At 32.4% G+C, this 20,231-nt stretch overlaps 1 protein-coding gene across 4 annotated transcripts in view; it reads right to left on the bottom strand.

The window, feature by feature from the left end:
* Positions 1–20,231, bottom strand: part of mGluR (metabotropic Glutamate Receptor) — a 45,277-nt gene that overhangs the window by 21,890 nt on the left and 3,156 nt on the right. For 2 of the 4 annotated variants that reach the window (XM_088047296.1, XM_088047299.1), the window contains exon 2: positions 3,804–3,860. The gene's annotated coding sequence lies outside the window, so the exon portion shown is untranslated. Of the gene's footprint in view, positions 1–3,803; positions 3,861–4,013; positions 4,132–6,407; positions 6,496–20,231 lie in introns of those variants that run through there. The other 2 variants (XM_088047298.1, XM_088047297.1) reach the window with 2 other exon arrangements.

Here is a 20,231-nt window from a genome sequence, read left to right as displayed (position 1 = left end):
CCGTAAATTATCGCGTTTTTTAACTAAACATTTCTGCCACGCACTGTAAATTTTCTTGCCGCCTTCCACCGTAATTCGTTTTTGTTGCAGTGTTGGCTTTTGACGGTTTCTAATCTTCTTCACTTCATAAAGATGATGATATATATTTTTGCTCATTTCATGTCTATTTTGTAATGCCGCTAATAGAATTTCAACAAAATAATATCGTTTAGTAAAAAATTCTTACCATTATTTCACATCATGAATACTGCGAGGCATAAACGATTTTAATTAAAAGCCCATTTTTTTATTTCGCGTTCTATACGCTTGATGTGAGTCTGGTAATTTTTCAACGAGTTGTAAAATGATTATATTGTTGCTTGTATTGCGATTTAGATTTAAACAATTTACTCTTTTTGTCATTACGAATTTCATAAAATCGTCAGATTGCCACAGTGCCAGTAGTCCTGATCGCAAATCTAGCTGGACTAAAATCATTACTTCACGCCTTGTGAATCAATTATTATTAATTAGTTATGTTTTTCAAAAGAACTAATGACGACACATTTGTAGCAATAATTGGCTCATCATTCGTTTTTCATAATTTATTATCTGTCATTATATTTGTCATTACCTCTAAAATTGACTTTATTTGCAAATTTGTTTTTGCTATCGGTAGTTTAAACAACTAGTATTTATTTTACTGTTATGGCAATAAACTAATGCTTTCATTCAAATTTAGTTTTTTAGATGTTTTTTGGTTCTCTGCTTTTGATCATTAAATGTTCTTCTCAAAATATTACGGATTTACTACTATTATGTATCTTTTTACTGGGGCGAACACAAACACGGTTAACAAGAGCTTGACTTTTGTAGAAACTCCTCAAATGGAATGCTTGGAATTGTCACCATCGGTGAATCGATAGTTGTGTTTAAGACATGTTCATCATCGAAAATTATTCAGATTTTTTTCAAACAATAGTTATTATTTAATTCTCCAACAGGCCCCTATCAATCCTAATGCGTATTTTTAGAATGATAATATTGCAAGTTTTTACACGTCTTCTATATAAACTTGAATCAAAAACGATAAAGTCGGAGACAAAATTTTAAATTCTATTAGCAGTTTGATTGTTATTCTGGCTACTTTTGTTGTTGTTCATATTTTTAATTTTTGATTTCATGCATATTTCAGCCGATTTCTCTTGAATTTACTGATGAATCTTGATTAAAACTTATTATTTTATGCTTTTCGACCTCTACTTTGCAAATACAGCCGCAAAAACTATTTGTATATAGGAAAAATCAATTAACTCTAAACTAAAATCCCTTTAAACCTATTTTGATAACTCACGTTGATTTTCATTAAAAATTTCAAAAAAAGATCTAATAACTGAGGAAGATATGAGCTTGCAATAATTTTAATTGCAACCGACTATATATGGTTGGAGATTTTTCAAATGCGTAACCTTTAATGATTCTTTAAAAAACGAGATTTAGTTCCAGACTGAAATAATTACAATCAAATTTTAAAATTCTAATTTTTAGCTCATATTTCTAGAAAAAAATGGGTTTTGTGCCAAGTACCCTCAGATAAACGAACAATGCTACAAATTTGCAACATTCAAAAAGAATTAAAAAAATAGGCTTGCATGTAGAGTCCTGATAATGTGGCTAAAGTATCAATGCGAGGGAGTGAAGTGGTTTTGCTGGCTGGCTATAGATGGAATTCACAGTAATCTACACTTTGAAGATTCAGAAATACAAATAAAAAAACTTGATTTTAGGCTTTTGTGCAGCTAAATTTGCTATCGGGAACTGTGGATTGTAAATTTTTACAAGTTCCTCCTTGATGTTGGGGAAAGTTTAAATTACCAACTTTGTTCGCCATCATTAATGTATTACAACTACATCATTAGCACATGTTCTGTTGTTATAGCAAGTTATTGTAAAATAGTTGTAAAATAAATCAAACTGCGTTCAAAACTTCACAATAATAGCAGCTCTGGTTTGAGTTTTTCTCCGAGGCTGCGCTGACAAAGAGATTAAAACCGTATTTTTACTTTAGCAGCAAATGATGTTTATCCTATTTCAAGACGATTTGATTGCCCTAGTTCAAACGCTCATTCGGAAATGGAGACCGATCAATGTGCAATGTTTCAAAAATCTATCCAACCAGCGTCTGCTGTTAAATTAAACTGTCATTTAGCAATATATTTAGAGTTCGACAGTATTATGTCGTTTCTCCCTCTTTGCCTTATCTCTTCATATATGCACTTCGATAGTTCTTGCAGTGGTGACGTTCTATCTTGTCGTATCAGCGTTTATTGTTTCAGTTTTGTTCGACGTTTTATTTAAGCCTGATACTGATAAAACCAGACTTCCTGTAACACAGTGCTTTCGGTGCTGCTCTAAAATCTTCTACTAAGACTATAACTGCCGATAAAACGCCAACACATTATTGCCCTATAAACGCTTTTCTTAACACTCTACTTAACTAAACTGTTACGGTTGTCCGAAATAGTCCAAACTTTGTCTGTCCACCACGAATTAATCAATTTCTTATTCAAAGCCAAACTTCGAACATCAATACAACACCGACATGATATATTCGTTTGATACATATTAATTAATAAGATTTACAAGTTCGGTCGATTGAAAATGAAATTTACGCCCACCAAATATTGGACAACTTTTGACGGAAGAGAAACCGCGTCAGTTGCACTTTTTTCAGTTTAATTATCGCTTCAAAAACTAGATGAAACGCCGGCAAAAATTCGTTCCAGTATTGCCAACGAAGTTAGCATCAGATTATGTTAAAAACGAATTAGTTACTAATCTCTGTGGATCTTACAATAGCACTGATTCGAAAAAATGTTTAAAATTGGTGGGTGCGTTGGGAAAATTCTGAGATTATTTGTGTTTATGTAAACTCGATATAACAACAAAGTAGCAGGATAAGAATAAAGAGCGGGTTTTCCGTAACTGCAATTCCAAAAGCTGAGCTTTGTTTCGTTGTCCTATTATTAACTTAATACGAACAGTCTTTATAAGAAAGGTCAATTTGAAATAGAATAGAGGATTATATCCGAACTCTTGGAATCGCTGGAATTTTCCTTTTCAAAGTGTGTATAGACACGCGAATCTGAATCGCAAAAAATATCCCGGTTATTAAATTTTTGACATTATTATTAAGTTAAATAAGTTTTATAACGTTCAGCGGGAAGACGAACCTGCACGAAACCTATATGTATAGCAATTTGAATTTTAGATCAATAGCAATCAACAGGAGCGCAATGCAATATTTCCCGGCAATTTTAAGCAACGAAAATAAGTTGCCTCTAGAGTAAAATTTTACATGTTGGATGGTATTGATCTCACGTTAGGAAATAGGCTTTTAAATTAAAAAATAATGAAATGGACAGTAAACAAAACAAACGAAAGTTTACTGATTTACAAAACAAATTACTGACGCAAATGGAAACGCACATCGATATGAATATTTCAAGCGTGCATTATCACCAAATCCAAGTTAAAAACGAATAAAGGTCTTAGTATTTTCATTTATATATGAAAAATATTAAATTACACGTTTCAATCTTGTTGAAAAATATCTCGCAATGTGATGAAATTGAAACTGCTTGAAACACCTTTTTCACATTTTCGTTCCCAGATTTTATTACAAAATGTATGACAGTGTGAGATTTATTCAATTAAAAACATAAAGTTTAGTACTTTGAAACCAAATGACGCGAGTAATACAAAGATATGTGAAGCTTAATGTCGTTCCATTTTGTAAAAGTTTCTCAATTTAACGTACTCACCAACTTAGTCGATCAATTTGAAAGTGAGACTTTTCGATCCATTTACGCCGATGTAAACTGAAACAAACAACTAAAGTTAAAAATACAGTTGTAAGTGAAATTAAATAGAATCGTTTGTATCGTGCCCGAACCAACAAATTCGTCGATTAAATTTCATGTAAATGCACTTTCTTTTCATCGAATTGCTGTTGAGATATTGAAATGACTTACACAAAACAAAGAGGAATAATCTGCCTAAGTGTATGACCCGATTTCTCGACACCGAGACAGCCTGATTATTCCAACAGGAATACGTTTATCTTGCATGTTACAGAGTCGCTCATCTTCTCATCTCATCGTTCGCTAATGCAGACCATTATATAAACCAGTTCTTTGTCTGCAAATTTACTACAGGAGCTATTTCTTTTCTTTTTTTATTCAACGCTTCAATTGTAGTCCCCGGTAAAGTCATAAACATTTCCACCAAAAATTGCCCGGAAAAATACAAATTCTTTAAGTTGATTTTCACTAATGTGAAAATGAAAATAAATAGTTTAGGAACACGAGAAGTAAACATCTAACGAGATACATTACATTACCACTTGTGAATACCATCACAATTTGAGCAAACTTTTCCGTTTCCGAACAAAGATATATCGTTGTTGGCACTACTGGAATATGAAACAGACCATATATCGTTGTTTGTTGTCACTTTAAAACTTAAACAAGATACATTACTATTTCAGGTTTATTATTCATGCATTCGAAATTACATCTCTAGACTGATTCGTTTGATGTTAATCAAATGTAGAATTGTGGCGAGTTGTAAAATTTTACCTAACGCAACAAGTGAAGCGATGGTTTACAAATAACAAATAATTCTCACGTCGAAAGAAAATTAAACGTATCGAATTTTTGGCTTCGACGATAAACTTTATCGAGTGGACAAAAAGGTTGATGGAGTTATTTGAAAACACATTTACAATTTATGTCGACATATTATATGGGTGATCGAAATTTGATAGAGACGCCAAGAAAAGATTTCATCTTCGAGGTTTTACGCTTGGTGTTATTACAATGTCAATATAAAATACAGCGTTCACTATTCAAAAATTCACTGTGAAAGCATAAGCTATGAGGGTATAAATTATAAGCAAACTGAGCAATTGTCCGGCCTTAAAGGACTGTGTTATTCGATTATCGCCGAAATTAAGCGATAATTCCGTATGCATACTATCAATTCAATTAAGCAATAATATTTACAAAGGCCTTGTGTTGGAATAGCTTTAATTGATCTTGACAGAGACCCTTCGTCCACTTTCGGGCAAGTGGTATCAGAAACAATAATTACCATTTTAACACGCTTTTAACGAAGGTTCTTGTTTATTTATTTCTGTTAACTAATTATACTGTCATGCATATCATTCACAATAACAGTGCGTTTTAGAATTTTTATTACAAAATTTAACCTCAGCCTTCAGCAAAATATTGTTTAATATTGTGAAAGAAACGTAGCCGTGTTTATATTAAAAAACTCTACCTTATATTAAATGAAATTTTTCTGTCATAAACATATTACGTTGTGCTCGAATGTTTAGTAATATCTACAATCGTGTAAAAATGTTTCTCTTAAATCGTTACTTCAGTAAGTTTTATCAAGTTCCACTTTGTTTATAATCCCAGACTGTAATGAAACTCGAAAAAATCTATTAACGTAGGTATTTCATTCCCTTGCTTTTATTGTGTATACTTTTTCACTTAAACTGGAATGTGTTTCAATTAGCTTTATCCAGCGTGATGCACGTCTGAACATCTTAATTAATATTTATATTTTATCTACAAAGCTACGTGCATTTTAAGATAATGCGAGTTTTCAGACTTCGATTTAGTCGTATTAAATAGCCATTTAATGATTTCATGGCATGGGTGTGAGAGAGGTATTAAGAACTTTGAATTTTGTAACCAGTTTGCTGAACTAAGGAAAATTTGCGGTTCTGATTAATGGACGCCTAGCGAGATCGGTATATCTCAAGTGGAATTATATTATTATTCGAATAAAATAAGATTTTCATCAAAATTACTGCTTCTAGATTTTAGGATCATTTCCGACTGAATAATTAAAGGTAATAATGAATGGTAATTCTAAGTACTTGATGAGGAGAATCCGCGCTCGAACTTCGCTCGACACATATTAATTTTTATTGCGGAATAATCCGTTTTCCTTCATAGAATTACTACTGCGGTCTCTTTAAGATGGATTTGTGCTGAAAATTGCAGATTAATTATATAATTTAAACATCAAGTCCCACTTTGAATTGTGCATTATTCAACGCGTTACTACGAACAAGATTTTAAGTAACATTTCAACTTATCTTACAACAATTCAATATTGAGTATAGATTTCAACAAATATACCAAATTCAAACCACAGTTATCAATTAGCAAAGTAGTTTATTGAATCGAGCTTTGGTATGGCTTAACTGGAAACAGATAGATTACGATGAAAACATAAATCCTATATCACGTATCTCAATTCGTGCCAAATAAGCATTAAAGCAACTTGTGCGAAAATGTTTTATGACTTTCTCAGAATAAAGGTAAAGGGTTCGATTGACCCTCGCTTACCCAACGGCTTCGCCAAAGTCACCACACCAATTATCACAAAGTCCAAATGACCCGTACTTCAAGCAAGCAGCCAATCAAAAATATTGCAACCTTCACCGTTATTTATTTTCTTGTTACAACTCTCACGCATAAATTCGTAATAGGAACGGTCAAGGCGACAATGACATCTTTTGTGCACATAAAGAGATCGTTAAAATGCTTTGGCAACCACCACAAAAATCGCAGTCAATGCAGTTCGGCCCGGTTGCTCACTACATTACAAAGATTCTCCTCCAGACAATTTTTAGTTTTTACAATATAGTTATAAATAGAGGTAATTTTATTACAGTTTCAAAACTAAAAGCAGTTTCAAGCTGAAAGTTGAGTAATGCGGTGTTGAATCATGTTTAAATTAGCTCCCGGACATAATTATGGTCATCTAGTTTTCATGAACTCGATTGGAATCTTTTGATCAATAATCATAAATCTAGATTCCTGATGTCACTATTCATTTTGCTTTGTGGCATGTGCTATTCAAACCAATTTGAACAACAAATTTAATTAACAAAAACAGTGGCCACGAATGTGGTGTCCGTTGGCACGACATAAATTAAATGTAAACCATTAAACGGTGTCATTGCAGCGAGCCTCGAATTCAAACTAATGAAAAATCGCAGTAAGTTTTCGCAAAAACAGGCATCAAATTTAGTTAACTCAAGCACGTCGTTTCTTTCGGTTTACTTTGAAGTTTGGAAATTCTGTACTGTAGACTTTCCCTCTTTGATTGACACCGCTGCTGAAAGTTTAGCTTTAGGCTTGCGAGTCACCCTGTATCAAATTATGGACTCCATTAATTTATGTAATTAAGGTGGTGTTATTTTTGTGATTTAGTTGGAGGCATCATGTGTTGCATTCATAAAAAATTACATCGTCTATTAAGTGTACAGGTGTACTGTACTAAGCTTCTGTCGATCGAACGCAATCAATTTTAAAGTGTCCATCCGTTTTCTTTATACGAGATTTATACAATAGAAGGGAAAGTTGCTATTACGACCGAGCTGAAAGTTCAATATTAAATTGAACAATCTCGGGCAACTCGTTGAAATTTCATTGGAAATTCCGAAGTTTTTTTACAAAAAGTGTAGATCACTCGATTGTCATAAAACACAACTTACCGATTTTTACATTTTGCATTTCTTGTTCAACATAAGAATGTTGCAAATGTCAAGGAGAGAGTTCGTTCAATGTCGTAAAAAAGGACGAAGGTCCTGAAAGGATAATATGTCGCAATCATTTGACGATAACTGCGCGAACTGAAGCGTAATTTTATTTTGAGGAACAGGATATTTAAAGAAATAGATAGCAATCGAGAAGGCTATTTTATTACCTAATTTGTAGCTGAGATTACCGGAAGAGAAGATCCTTTTAAAATAAAACTACCTTGAATTTGTTTAGTTTGATTGCGACAAACTTGATCCTTCTCGTTAAAGGATTCATTTTATGTGACGGTTTGCCTTTGTTTTGCTGTAAATATCGAGAAGACAGTAGAATTACTGTCATCGCATGGTTGATCAAAAGATTGCGCTTTTTAGTGTAACATTGTTTCTACGTATGACAATGAAAATCATTTCCAACGAGATTTATTAGTTTCCAGTTTTAATAAACGCTTGATCAAAAAGTGTCTGTGTAATTATGGCGTATCTGGTTTGAAATCCACTGACAGAACATCCACGCAACGATGACAGTTCAATATGTGTTATTTTCTATCCTCGATACTCCTCGTGAGTTGTTCAAACAAAGATCTCACTCACTTCAAAGCAGTGACACGAATAAACGTGCTACATCAAACGTAGAGAACTAAATATCGCTAACAATTTCAAATTTTACAAAATATTGCTTATTAACCCAAGTTTTCATGCAAATTTTCCGGTTATTTCGACCAGTAACTTAAGAGAAAATCAATACGGGATTTTCTTTTTATGTTCAAGAGTTCCTTCTAGACCTGCTCTACCAGTTCAAGAGAAATACATTAATTGCCTTCATCTCCTTGAGGTGTTTTTTGATCATTCGTCCAAGCTCCATGCCACATTCAATTTCCATTCTCAAAATGTTTTTGTAATGAATATATGACAAACAAAACAACGAATATTTTTACCAACAAGGTGAAATGCCACTATTATAAAATTTAATTAATTTTATTCTCTTCATTAAATTAAATCAAGCAAAAATATATGCTCCCAATTTATTTCATTTGAGTTTAATATTAGATAGCCGGACTGGAATATTGTAGACTCTACAATATAAAATATGCAAGTGGTAAATAACAATTCACTTTAATTAATAATGATTGCCATTGCTTTGTGTTGAAAATCCGTTTCTGGGAGTTTGAGGTCTAATAACATGCAATGGGTTAAATTACACGTTAAATTTATTAAACGTGATATGAAAGCTATTCAAACCATACAAATGTTGCATTGTTTTAATTACAGGTGAATTTCAATAAGGGTCAGAAATAGAAACTTCACTAGAAACAACGTAGAGGGGATTCAGCGTTCTGTGGAATATTTGATCCATGCATGATTGCATAGTTGACCTATGTAGTCTCCTTTTATTCCATTTGTTCCCTTTAAACCCTTATTTACCGTTTTGTGGTTCGTATATACGTCAAATAGCCTTAAATCTTGTGGATTTACTAAAGTAATACAACAAGCTTACAAGAATCACAGAAAACAAAATGCTGTTCCAAGTTTTTGGACGACGCATTCCGACGAACGTCTGTTCTTTCATGTATTTATTTATTAATTAGGTTTCTTTCATTCTGCAAAATTCTTTGCACTTTAGAAGAAACGTAACTTGTAAACTGAAAAATGGTGGATGCGCCGGGTTTTTGGGGGAGTTGAGAAGTTTCCCTTTATTCGATTTATTACCTTTAAGCTTTTCTTTACCTTTTTGTTCGTATTTACATTGTGGATTTCCTAAAATAATACAACAAACAATAACACACAAGAATCGGTTTTGTCGACGGGCGCCGATTTATTTGGATTTTAATTCTGGATTTTATCTTTAATTTGCATTTAATTATTTTATAATCCACCCCATACATATTATAATCCCACTATGTCGTAATTTGAGCATTGCATTTTTAGATATTCATATGAGTTACAAATTAACCCAACTGTGCACTCATTATAATCTTAATTAAAATCTTAATTGGAATAATCTGTGCAACAGATGCTACTATTTTTCATAGATAATAAAAATCCGTGAAACGAACTTTTAAGAGCAATTCTAAGCAGTATTATGAACGCTGAATTTGCTCGAGATTTTAATATTTTCCACAAATGCAGTCAAAATTATGTGAACAAAGTTTTTATTAAAGAATTTAATTAACATTCTATAGTCAACATTGTTGGAACGAGTAGAAAGTTTTTCTCTTCCAATTTGCTAAAGCAAGGTAAAAAGTCATCCATCTTCCAAGTCCGCAATAGATTCCTGAAAAACTATATCAATTAAATAGATTGCTTGTTTCATATTAGAAAGAAAAAAACAGATTACGTTCTCTATCGAAATGTTCAGTTTTGACAGCTGCTCAAAATAATCTCGAAACTACGAAAGCCTCTAAATATCAAACAATCGCCGAGATCCATTAGGAAATGTGCAGTTACTTGAACGCACGTTTTCGAAGTAAAACATAACTTTGGGATTCTACTTGATCTCTCAAGTTCTGGTTTTGTTATTACGAGGACGTGAAATTAAATAACTTGACAAAACTGGGCACTATTGTTGTCGGTAAAATAATTATTGCTGTATTGATTTTTATTTCGAATGCGACTCGGTGATACTCTAATTAATACACAAACAAGAAATTTACAGTTCTACAAACCTGAAATTACATATTAAATCTAGATATTTCCCAAAGTGAATTTTCCGGTGTATGAATCTAAAATTATCACGTGTTGTCTCGAGGGTAATCTGTTATGAACTTGTAACATGTTTTAATCTTTTTAATGTAACAACGCCATTATCTTCAGGGCACGTCTAAATTTGACAAAAGATTTTGCAAATTTGCAAGTCTGTAAAAAATCGTTGTTACTTCAGCTATGAAATATTTCAATAAACTCAAAACAACTCGTGTAGCCTTTTGAACTCTCACGTATAAACAACCTTATGTGTCTAATTGAAAAATAAAAATTATTGAAGTTTTCTTCATAACTCCGCCTGATTGCTAGTAACAGGAAAGTGAAATGGGTGTAAAAGCTAACCGTTTTAGATATGCGATAAATATGTTTATAATCGCAGTATCTATTGTCACGCAATATTGTGTGCTGTCATTTAATGGAAAGTAATAAAATGTATTAGGAGAAACTGGACAATGTTAAAAATCTTTGTTATGACAGTGGCAGAAAATTTAATCAAATTGTTACAAAAAACATTTATTTTTGGATGCTAGCGTCATTTTAACAACTCAAAAATTGCACAATTCTACATCATTGATCTAATCACGCAATCATCGACTTAGGACATTTTCAACAAAGGACAATGGTAAATTACACGAACCCGATAAGGTGGCATTGATAATTACATTAATTATGTTACATAAACTAGCTTTTAGTATTCTAGTCACATGCATGTATGAAATTATTGACTCAAAAACTAGAATTTATTAGATTGGTATTGAAACGATTTTAAGCAAACGTGATATTGACAAATTTACGTAACGCGCACTAATCAATCGTCCTCAAATCAATTTAAATAGTAAAACATATTGCTTTTGTTGACACAGGTGTTCTCCCGTTCAAGATGATATAAAAAAGAAGGAAATAATAGAAAAAGTTTTATTTTAATTTGTTTTGTTTTCATGACTCATTCGCCCTTTGGAAGCAATATAAACAACGTGTATCTCTTTGTGTTTCGAAATTAGAACAAATATATTAAACTTTGCCCTTCGTGAATTTTAATTAAAACCATAAATATTGCAAATTTGGCGCTTTTGATACTGTCGTTCGATATTACCATATAAATAAATGTTGCACCGTTGTTTTTTAATTAGTAGTTCGTCTATATTTTAATTTGTGCGTCCTAAAAGAGGTTTCAAACTTTTAAAGATCAGCAAGTCTTTGTCTCAGATGTTAATTAAGCTTGAAAATTATAACGTGAAATTTAATATCATTGAAGTAAAAATTGCTGCACCGTTGCTAATCCGGACATAAAAGTGGCTTTTATCAATAATTGGATTCAAGGTTTTTGGGACATAAATTGTTACTGTTACTGTTATAGCCAACACATCAAAGGGATTTAGAGGATACTGCCGAAAAGCAACATGTGTGTCATCTTAATCACACTAATTATTTCAGACTTAATCTCTACATTAAAGATTCAATATCCGGGCAGTTAGAAACGTGATTGCCGCCATCTGTTAGCCTACCATCACTCAACTACCAATTTAATAACCTGACTTTAAATAGAAGCAGATAGTCCTCTCGTATTTGTTAAGAGTCCACGTTTCATCTTTCAAACCAATTCGCAGCGAGAATAAATAAAAACAGTTTTGGGGCTGAAATAGTCCGTCCAATTAACTGGGATCCACTGTACAAAATAGTCCGGTTTTTTACTTCGGCTTCAATCTGAACTACGTTACATTAAGCACTTTTAAACTAGCTAATTGTTGCGATTACAAAGTGGCAGCCTTGATTGATGTAATCTATATTTTACAGTAGAGTTTTCGTTTAAGCGTAATGAGACTCGATTAATTGTGCTCTCTTTAATATAATATTAGTTCTTTTCAAATCCGCGACCACTTTATCACAGTAAAATTACACAAACGAGTCTAACGTTCCATGTTAGCGCAGAGTTGAAATAATTACAGATGATATTTCATTCTTCGAGGAGGGAATGTCACAAGCGACGCTAATATAAAACAACGTGTTTCCTAAAATTTCCTTGAATTCAACGAGGGACAATGCCAGTGATATACAATTAAATGAAAGTTGTCTAATAATAAGACCAATTTACGTGCTGTCATCGTATTGAGAAATCCTAAGCAGTTTCAATTAAATTCTGTAAAAATAGAACCTGCTATTCATGAGTTTTTGCATTCACACTTGAAATCGATTTTAATTTGGCGATATTTGGAAACATTTGACCACCTGGTGCACCATCCTACACAAAGAAAAATGTGTAACAATAAGAATACTCTTCAAATTCCTCGTTTTACCAATTTTTAATATACACAAGTTGTTTTCTGTGAGTGACGAGGTTATTAAATTAAAAAACCCGTAAAAACAGTGAAATCATTTCGGTTGAAAACGTTATCTTGCTAGTAATCTTTTTTTACGGCATTCGATAGAAAAAGTTGTTTTTACAACTGCATAAAAATTTATTATGAAGTCGTAACGTTTATATAAAGGCGAAATTATTGGTTGGCTTTTTGCAGCCCAAGAGATGGTGTTTGAGTTATTTCCTCGCGATTAACACCTGTCAGCTCCAGTTTATAGACGGCGGTCATGCAACAACAAATTTCAAGTTTTCTTTTTCCTTTAGCTACAGGAGGATTTTCTGCATTTGCAAGTCGATGCAAATTCTACCGAATATAAATTAACGAAAAATCGATGGAAACTAAAACAAACCTGAAAAATTAAACAAACAAAACGAGGAGTTTAGGGACTGAGGTCATGCTAACTTCTCAAACTCCATTTCCATAATGTTGATTATTCGATGAATGCGGGGATTTTTAGTTGACAAGTTTATTTATGCAGTTCGCTTGGAGCTAAACACAAGTTTATTGAATCAGTTGGAAAGAACATATTAACTGCATTTCGCTGTGAATAAGAATAATCCTGAAAATTCGACTATAAATCATTTGAATTCGGCAGTCTATCGTTCATCTTCTTTTGACATTCGCGTGAGAAAAACCATTACTCCCCATTCTATTCTTAATTCGCACAGGTTTTTTTATTATTTCACATAATAACTTCAGTTGTTTGCTATGATTGCTACCATTTCTTCAAAGATAGTCGCTCTTGGAATTTCAGCATCTTATTATTTCGACGGCTGGAGAGAAATGGATTTCTCGAAGATTCAAATTCTAATTACAAACACACCTAAGAATAGAGTCTCACCTTTCGAACCGAATCATTAATATCTTATAAATTGAGTTTAATCAACGTTCTCAAATCGAAGACGAACTATTTAATTACCTCACTTTCGAACCATTGTAAATAAAGTAATTACCAATCAGATTACGTTTTTGTTTCTCACGTCGCAAGTTAAAACACAAACTAATTTTCTGAAAGGTGTATATTGATTATTTCTGAATTATTTATTAATCTTGAAAATAAAAGTGGATGTGTTTTGGGGCGTAATACGTACAAAATAGAAGACAAGAAATAATATTTATGTATGGATTAGTTGTTTGTCATGTCTGCTTTCGAAAACAAGATATTGTTATTATGGTCAGGGAAACTAAAATTTTCCTTACGTCTAACATCCAGTTAATAATCGTTTACCTGATCCAGACAAAATTGCCCTGAGTTAAAGGCATGTTTACCAAAAAACCTTTCCACAGAGAGTTAAACTTTTGTTCTTGTAATTATCGAACGTGGGAGGCTCTACCTCGTTAGTCTTATATTCATTACTTTTAGTAATGTTCTGGCATTTTTTAGTTCAGAAACCCCTTCAGGGAAAGAAAACTTGGAAATAAAAACAAGAGTTATAACTATTTTATTTTCCCAGGTTGAATTGATGGCATTTAAATTTGATCTACTTCCGTTATCGGGTAATAAAAATCGCCGTTTGAACGTGCGGAAAGTGTGCTAATCGTGCTGGTAAAATATAAACGAACCTTTACATTCAACAGCTGCTACCATAGTAAGCTTCAAAGCGATATTTTCAAAGATAAAATTTGGGTCTGTGCGTGCGTATTTACAGTAGAAGCTGTGGTTTTGCTTCCAGCTGATAAAATCTTGCTCTGGAATCAGTCAATCTGCTAAAAATTTTCTAACTTATCGAAACGTTTGACTTTGCTATTGCCATTTTATGGAATTACGTAGATTCCGTGATTGGTATATAACAGCATCAATACACCGCGACCTGAGAACTATAAGGTTCTAACTAACATTTGCATTAAATTGATCAGCGTTCACGTTAATAGTGATATCTCTTTAATTTATTAAGCATTTATTTAAAAAAAATGGCAGGATCTATTAAAATCATTTCGGCTTGTTAAAATATTAACTCACTCTTTTTTATACATGATAGAAAATATTTAAAAAAATCGCAAAATAGACAATTTAAATTTTTACAGAAAATCACTTAGAACCTTATAATTCTCACGTCGCGACACGTTACGTGAACAACGTGAAAGATCAATAAAGCAATATGAACTTGAAATCGTAAATACAATATAGTCCAAAATTCAATGATCTAGATTGATTAAAAATATTCAAGGCCAAACTTAATATTCTGACCCGGCGCATCCACCATTTTTCCAATTTATTTCGTAAGGTGCCTTCGTATAAAATTGAGCAAAAAATATTATTATTAATAGCAAGAATTTTTAAAAAACGACGATTAGTTTAATAAAATACGAACCAGTGTCGGTTTACTTGCATTTTATTAAAAATCGTCTTCGTATCGATTTATACCAAACGAACGCAAAATATAAATTTGTTACCTAGTTTATTTGTATACCATGTTTGATCAATAATTGATTGATTTGGTTAATTAATCAGATCACGAATATGTATCATAAATTAAAAAGTGCATAGTCCGCCTAAATCAATACTCCTTTATACAAACTATCTAAAAGCTAATTCGCTTTAGTTATAATCCCTATATTTGGAGCAAAAGCTCTTAGCAACGTTAATCTCCAGCCACTAACAAATTAAAACCGCATGGGTCATTGCATAATTAGTGGTGATGGCGGAGTGAGTATGGAGCCCCTCTGATTGTTGCCTTCTTTAAAAGAGTCACTACAGCACCGGTGTTTTTATGGCCAATAACTAAAGTCTAATAAAGAAGATAATTTAATTTACGTTGTGCTATGAATCAAAGTTGCTTGTAATTAATTCTTCTATGAATTTTTAATAGCATTGTTCCTTAGAACGAGATTAAGAGTTTTCCTTCGGATTTTGTTAAGAGTAAAACGTCTGGAAAAATCTATAAAACTCGCATTCGAGTTGCTTTCAATAAATGTAAATTTAATACCATTTTGAGGACAAAGTTGAAACAACAGTTAGAAATTAGTATTATTATTGATGTTCCTTGTGAATAATGTATAACGAAGTTTAATCATTCCTAAGTAAGGTTCCCATAAAATGAGGAATCCAGAGAGAAAGAAAAAATCAATAGGAACGTGTGCCTTCCGACAAATTTTCGGAAATCAAATTCAGGTTTAAATAAAAGCTAATCAATGACTTTTCGATCTGATCGTAACTATTTTTGGATACAGCTAATGGTCATAAAAATATGATTAGTCTGGACTGGAGCAACATTTAATAAACTTCGTCCACATTACTCAATTTTATATCGATATGATTGGATGGAAGAACCAGAGAAAACTAAAAATATAAATGGCTGAATTTTGAAGGATTTAGAGAAACGAATTTTTGCACAAAATATAAACAGTACTGGATATAAAGTTAGATCTTTAGCAATAGAACCTCGAAGATAAACCAGAAAAGAAGGTTCGTTTGAAACAGAACAAGCACATAAATTTAACCAGCCTAAAGTCAGGGAAACTCTTACTGTTAGAGATAATGACTCCTGACTTTCACAATTATAGATGTTTCGGCTAAAATTTTTCGTAATTTTATTTTAAATTGCTGTAGTCCTTGCAGACACTAAGTGGATAAATGTAAACGTAGGATATTCTGAATGTTTACGAGGACTTCCATTTAGGAGAACGTAACTGTTTATTACACATGCTTCTCCAGTAAATAATGATTGTGTTTATGAGACGAGAGAATTGTACTAAACGGCTGCACTTCCTGGATTTACGTAGTTTATAGCTCTATTAAAAATAAGGATCAGAACGTCAATAACAATTTATGAATTTGCCTAACATGGTTTGTACTCACTTTGCGTAATAACTTAGTTGTTTGTTCGGTCAAGTGTATATAACTATAAGCAAGTAATTAAGTACAACCCACATGTTACGTTTTAGCCCAGGAGTCAGTTATTTTATTACAAACAAATTTTTTAAGCAACGATTAAAACCGGCAACATCTGTTAAGTTAAATTCCAACGTTTTAAAATCTTCCCTAAACAAATGTGGGGAGATCCATCAATAATTACGACGCTTTCTACGCTTCTTTAAATCGATGTCGAACTTGACAACAGTAAACAAAAAATTGAAATCTTGATAAAGCGGAAACGCTGTATCGACAATTTTTAGTCTTTTTCGTTACACGGTTATATAAAAATTAATCATATTTTGAACGAATTTAAAGGCGAAAAATGCACAATCACAGTTGGCGGATCCGGAAATCGATTAAGCATTATTAATTTATACAGTTGCTAAACACTTTACGGTTATTTCATGTGAATTTATCGGCATGAATTGAATATTGGATTTTCTTAATTGTGAAATGAAGTGGTGCCAAAAAGTGATGCAATCTCTATTTTTTAAATTTAGAGAATGCAACGTTTCGAATAATTGCGAGAAACCGACACTTTGAGCATCTCAAGAGGTTGTGTCCTTTTCCTTTTCCTCTTTTTTCACCTGCACACGATCAATATTTGATGTCGTTAAGTGGTTATAGTTGCAACTGACAAGCGGATTAAACCCTGCATTTTTGAGGTATATTACGACGAAAAAGTGTGACTAATGGGGTGAAACCTGCTTCATAAAATTTACTAAAATTTTCTGTCATGTTGTTCGCTTTAACTTATACAGTCCATAATCCAGCGCTCATTTTAGCTCCTTTCAAAAATCTAAAAGAAATAAAATCCTGTAGTACTAAACTTCGCGGGGATATTCCACGTTTATAATTGCTTAATGTATTGGAAAATATCTCTCAAAAAAAGCAAATTACTTAAAAATCTCCACAGAGATAATGATGTGATATTTGGGTCGAGAAATGAGATGCGCTTACGGTTTGATGTGATCGATTTCTAATATTTTGAACAGTTCGTCATGCCACTAATAGTATACAAACAATGGAGAAATTATAAAAGACAACTCTTAATTGTGTTGAAATGTGGTCGACAAAAAACGTTTCTTTAACCTTTCACAGCACTCACTGATCGATTTCGAATAGTAGTAAAACACTTGTTACTATTTTTACCAGGACCGGAAAAGCATTCTATTTTTTATCATACTAAAATTACTTGCTTTCAAACACTCACTCCAAACATTCGGATAATATAACCTCATTTATTTTGTAAAAGTTCCCATTTTCAATTTGCCAGAAATAATGAGAATACAATAGCACAAATTGCTCTAATTTGTTGCACGCGTTGGAGAAAACCACCAATAAATAAAATAGATCGAATTTCTAAATTTACTTATTACAAAATGTCGTTTGTAATCACTACATTAGGCGTGACTCTTTTTCCGATCAATCAATAATCCCTAATAAATTTTTAGACAAAACTACCCAAGTGGCTCGAGAAAATTACTAGGTGTCATTTGATGCGACACGAACTTTCGACGATGCTATCAAATTTTTATCTTAGTTTTGAAAGTAAATCACACTAATAAATTATTTCTCTAAATATAGCCGAGTGTTAATGCATTTCAAATTAAAGTTTCAATAAGCTTGAAACTAATCCTTGATAACTGTCACATCATGATAATTATAATTAGTGATCGATTCTCATTAATTTTTTATAGTTTTATAATGAAGTAGTTTTAGAGAGAATCAAAATAAATCACAGCAACTCGAAATCTGTTAAGCAATTTAATAACATGTCTGTTGAACAGTTTACTTTATTTTTAAAGACTGAAATTTAAAAATAAAACAACGGTGCTTCTGAAGTTATTAGTTTACATTCGATTAGCTCTAGCGAACTCTGATCTGTGGAACAAAAAAGTAATAATTCTGCATGACACTATTAAAGTGGATAGGGAAGTAAGCTACCACGATATATTCTTTTGAATATTTTATTTAACACTTGTATGCTCACAGAACAGGCACTTAATAATGGATGATATCAAAATTATTAAACCGAAAAAAGTCCGGTTTAGAACAGTTTAGTGTCACCTCAACTAAATATTAGATGCGTGTGTAAAAATAAAATATGCATAACTTGTATTGTTGAGTTTGTATGTATATCAGATTAAATTAATTGGTGCATCTGCTTTTTTATTTGGAAGATGTTTCTCATATTATGTCAAAAGTTGCTTTTTATCCGTCGGACGCATCCACTAACTTTCCAGCGTTGATGAATGCCTTCATCAACACCAGCACAACGCAACGTTTTAAACGCTTCACAACATCTCTAAAGAACAATTCACCTACTTTAATATCAACGATTTTGCCCCTTCAGATATGAGTGAAATATTCACATACGTCGCTTTTGGTCATTTGGATGAAACTTCAAGAAGAGTAATTTCATGTCACTGTATAAATCAGATATCGTAAATGTGAATTTTAAATTTAGTGTAACGCTACTGGTTGTGTGTAAAAACTTGGAAAAATAACTTATTCGCAAATTTTACGAGCACTCGGCATTATCTGCCCGTAAATAAATGTGTGTGATTTTCTCTCGAAATTTATTACATGTAATTTGTTTGAAAATCAATAGGTGTTTACTCAAACAAAAGTACAAATAGCTACTCTTCGGCTCTGGAGACAAATTTTTCCACGCGGGTTTATTACCAAAGATGCAGTGCTTTAAACAAGATAATTTATCTCATGCCATAAATCGGTGAAATCATTTAAAACAGCAGCAGAAGCGGAAATCTGGAGAATTACAGAACTACACTGCGATAAATAATACGTTTACGCGCCGCCATATTACTTTTCCTTTCAAAAATTCTTTGTGCAAACTTAAATAAAAACGTTCTTTTCAAACAATGTATGATTTAATACGCTAATAGAAGCGCCGGACGTGAGTTTACTTGATCGGATGCGCCTGGAGCCATTGCCAATTTAAAAAATGAGATTTTGCCGTTAATTAATCAGAATTACTTGCATGTCATGGCGCGTTTTCCGTTTTATTTGGAACTTGTAAGTGCGCAAAGTAAAATTTATGGTGAATTCTAGACAAAAAAGGAAATTTAAAAGGAAGCAGTAGTACCATTTTTAAATAGAATATTAATTATAAACCCGTCTTCATCATCATTAAGCCGCTTACTGTAACGTACATTTTCAGCACAATTCTGCGTTTTTTTTATTTAGAAGTAAATTATTTATTGTGTCGTTTTAAAATATATCTTGGGGTTAATCGAATTAAGAAAGGGCACAAAAGGATAGTTAACACAGTATTGGGGAGAGTGGCTATAGTAAGTTTATATTATCTCCAGGTCTGTTGTGGGAAACAAAGGAAAGTTGGAATAGCAATAATTAATGTAATCTAAGATTATTATTGAGGGATCTTTCAACAAAACTATCGATTTTTAGAAAACAGAACCTCAAACAAATCCACATAATGGAATTATATAACTCATCATCAATCAACATTAAATCACGTTTATTCAATCGCATTAATAAACATGAGCTTCGCTGAATTTCTATTTGAGCAAAAATCATATTTTCATATAATATAAAGCCGAGTTTAAGAAACTTGTTAAACGCTGCTAAAACAAATAGAGGCTACCAAAACTTCCCCACGCAAACTTTTCATCTACCGGACTGAAAGCTCGCACCCAAATTATAAAATACTTTAAAAGCGTTCAAGCTT

This window comes from Gnatocerus cornutus, chromosome 10, assembly GCF_029298725.1.
Source record: "Gnatocerus cornutus isolate USDA-ARS CGAHR chromosome 10, icGnaCorn1.1, whole genome shotgun sequence".
In the NCBI taxonomy this organism is placed as follows: Eukaryota; Metazoa; Arthropoda; class Insecta; order Coleoptera; family Tenebrionidae; genus Gnatocerus; species Gnatocerus cornutus.
The sequence above is the reverse complement of the archived record's forward strand: the minus strand, read 5'-3'. Positions and strand labels throughout refer to the sequence as shown.